This window comes from Stegodyphus dumicola, chromosome 8 (assembly GCF_044657685.1).
Source record: "Stegodyphus dumicola isolate Sdum_Otavi_A_Nest chromosome 8, ASM4465768v1".
In the NCBI taxonomy this organism is placed as follows: domain Eukaryota; kingdom Metazoa; phylum Arthropoda; class Arachnida; order Araneae; family Eresidae; genus Stegodyphus; species Stegodyphus dumicola.
Window position 1 is genome coordinate 53,874,333 of NC_140775.1, and position 3,961 is coordinate 53,878,293.

At 30.7% G+C, this 3,961-nt stretch overlaps 1 non-coding gene across 1 annotated transcript; it reads right to left on the minus strand.

The window, feature by feature from the left end:
* Positions 1-3,084: 3,084 nt before the first annotated feature.
* Positions 3,085-3,166, minus strand: TRNAL-UAG (transfer RNA leucine (anticodon UAG)). Its single transcript has one exon. It is a non-coding gene; the product is annotated as a tRNA-Leu (tRNA).
* Between the last annotated feature and the right edge of the window lie 795 nt (positions 3,167-3,961).

Below are 3,961 nucleotides of genomic sequence, written 5' to 3' on the forward strand. Positions count from 1 at the left end.
TGTATGAACTTGCGGTAGTGAGCAGAAGATGCACTTAGGTTTTTCTTCTGGCTTTAGAGGACATTCTTTACGTCTATCACAAATATATATATATATATATTATATATTATTTTTTCCCCCACAGAATGTTTTCACAGAATCCAGTTATAAAAAATAAAAATCGTTGCCAGATGCTTAGTTGAAGTGCCATAATAAAACTCAAACAATAATATAACAGCAATGAAACAACTGAAAAGAACAGTTCTTACAGACAATTCTGTGAGGCTTACAACGCGTGATCTCAGATTCTGACTTGTTTTTTATAGATTATGATAACGGTTAGATGTGGAATGATTATGTGACTATTGTTGAGTAGTGACCAGACCCCTATTTTTCTGAATATTATAATTTTACTCCATAAATTTTCATTATAATTATTAGTAAATTCTTCAACATTCTTCGTGGAGGACTTTTTAAAGAAAACTGGCTCATATCTACGTTATATATTCACGAAAACTCCATGCAATCAGATCATTAGCTGGGATTCGAGCCGAATATGAACTATCGGCGTTCAGAGACTTACTTACACTCTCGGCCTTTGGTGAGCCTGATCATCTTACAAATAAGCACTGCATTTCTTTCTTCAAACAGTTAACAAAATGGTGAACACAAAGAAAGTAAAAATTTTTGAAGAAAGATTAAAATTTTAATTAAATTTTCTTCAGCTAATAAGCAATTGCATGAGAGCGAAGCTCGTAATTATACATAATACAAGTAGTCTGCAGTATGTATAATGGAAATATAACTTTTATTGCACTGGTAGCCGAAACTTTAATGTAATATTTTTTTTTCATACTTTTATTCCATATCTTATTCCATTTTATTCCTTATTAAGCATTTTAATGCCTTGAATAAAGTATATATATATATATAAAGAAGTTTAAAAAAAGATATAAAATCTGTACGTCCAAAGAGGCGTTTACACACACACATACACGTTTCGACAGCATTTAGGCTAATGTCCCTTTGGGCTAAACATATTTAAAAACAGCATACCTTTAGAATTTCTGATAGGCAGTCTCGCTTGCTGGAGATATTTCCCCCCCCCCGTAAAGTGGGGAAACATTGCTCACTTTGGAAACTTTGAGTTTGTTAATTAAAAATTCATTAAAGTTTTACAAATATGAAATACACCATAATAAAACAAAGTTCGCGCTTCCAGGTGCTCATACTCGGGTGGAGGACTATGTTATTCAAAATTAAGTACAGTGATTTTTCACAAGAGAGAAACGTACATACATTCATGCAAATTCTTCACTATTTAATTTCGTTAAATATAATAAAGGGAGATAATATAATATTTGGTTTTAACAATTTGAAAAGTGTTACAACTCTTTTAGTGATTTAACGCAAAATGCTGTTTCTAGACTAATAGCCCTTCTGGGGTAACGCGGCTTTGGAGTAAAAAGTGAATCATGTATTCATAGCCTTTAATCAATGCTTAATAAAAATCACAAAGACCGAAGCGGGAAATGCTTCATTTCATTAAATGAAGGGGGGGGGGAATTTTTTTAAGAACATGAAAGGCATGCACTTAAAATTTTTAACCTTTTGTTTAATGATTACCTATGTATTAATTCAGAATTTTAAAGAATGAAAATATTTTTTACGTTCTAAAAATATCAGAAATATAAAAAATTTTGTATACATATCAGTGAGATACATGATAGCATTTAATAGATTAAAAGAAGTGCGATTTTAACTATGCCACTTTTCGAATTCCAGAGGTTTTATATCTTAAACTGGAAAGTTAAAGCTCCTTCAAAGATCCCTTTCAAAATAAAAATAAACTGAAATTCTCAAGATGAACGTTTCATGGCCTGAACTTTCAATACATGCAATCTGATAAAATTATACCTTTCATGTGTATTATTTGAAGGACTTTCTAATCATGTATTGAAATTATAGAATTAATCGAGGAATTTAACATATTTAATGAATTCGTGCTATCATTTCTTTGAATGCACTGAATGCAGGAAAGGGGAAGAGTTTTTTTTCTCATGAATAGTAATCATTTATTAAATTTTATTACCTTGGTAAAATTAAACTGATGTTTAATTTTTTAACGCACTTTTCTACTCTTACATTCTTTAAAAAAATTAAATTAAAAAATACATAAATAAGAAAATCCGAAAATTTCAAATTTTAAATTACATCCAAAGGGGCGTTTCATTAACATTTTGTGTGTTACCTTTATTTATTAAATATCACGTTCTTCCCTCTTAAACCATAAAATTTACTTCAAGAGCAATATCGCAAAATAATTAATAATTTTAAATTGAGCATATCTTTAGAAATTCCGATACACAGTCTCGCTGGCTGGAGGTTTTTTTTTTTTTTTTTTTTTTTTTTTACAGCATTGCCATTGCTTGCTTTGAAATTCTTGAATTTGTTAATCGAAAATTCGTTAAAGTTTTACACAATATGAAACCGATAATAAAACAAATTCCAAATTTTAAATTTGGGCTTCCAGATGCCCATATTCGCAGTAGGATTACGTCATTCAAAATTTGATGGCTCTTGGTACCGTTGTTTTATCACAGTGCGAGAAACATAAATACATTTATACAATTTTTTCAAATATAATACAGGGCGATAATATTTGGTGGAAACAGTTTGAAAAACGAAACGAACATTCAGAGTGTTTCGAAGCAAAATCGGAAAACGAAAACAATAGTCCCTCAGGGACAAAGCCCCTTTGGACTATTTAGTAAAATTTTATTTTTACATGCTATCTTACATTACTAAAGACGCATTATAATTTATAAGCTTGAAAAGGAAATCCTTAGAGCAATTGCTATATCAAACTCCTAATTAAAATTATTAAAAAACAAGAAAAAAGTTAATAATTATACAAACTACAAATGTCTACAATAAATTAAAATTTCAGGTAATAAGCAATGCTTAATAAATCTCCTATTAAATTTCGACATGTATGAAGTAATGGTAGTAAATCTTCAATAACTTACATATGTAACAAAACTTGTTACCCCACAAGTTAAATTAAACATTAATAATTTTTTTCTAATCCAAAACGGTTGATGTTGGCAGCGGTGGGATTCGAACCCACGCCTCCGAAGAGACTGGTGCCTAAAACCAGCGCCTTAGACCGCTCGGCCACGCTACCACGTGCTTTGGTTGCCGAAAGAGAGAAGTCAAAAGCGCCTGCTCATTTTTTAATATCTAGAACAGCAATAATCAAGTTTCATTCGTCCAAAGCAAGCCTCGTTGACTTCCTTTCACCAAACGAATTAGAAAATTCGGTAGCGACCGACTTTTTTACCGTAGCTCAAATGCTGATCTTCCTCTACGATAGATGGCGCTAACGTCAGTATTATACATTTAGGTGGTAATTTACAAAATTTCCTTACGAATCATTTTTTTTAATGTGAAATTTTACCTCCCCTGATACCTACAGTTTTTAAGTCTTGAATTCAGCTTCGGCGTTTTGGTTACTCAATGATCATAAACTGAAGATATCGCGTTTTAATAGTGCTAATTTCAGCTATTTTTATCCTTTCCTGCTCTTAAAAAGTTAATGATGAAATGTGATTAAATTACCACCTTTTAAAATTTATTTAATTTTGTTCGAAACATTGTTTATTGAGAAATTAAATTTATTTCATTTCTCAGTAAGAAATATTACATTCAAAATTATGACTACGCTTTTAATTAAGCGACTACCAGTAAAAACAATGACAGGAATTCTACAAAAGGATTTATGTATTCCGCAATTATTGCCCTAAGAGTGGTTGATTATTGCCCTAAAGTGGATGATTTGAGTTTTTAAAAAAGATGCATGTTTGTTTACTTTTAATATTTATAATACACTAATACTTTTTCTGCAGGCTTAATGTTCAAATACAAAAAGGGAGGGAAGGATAGAATTTTGATTTGCGGATAAGATGACTGAATAGCGACA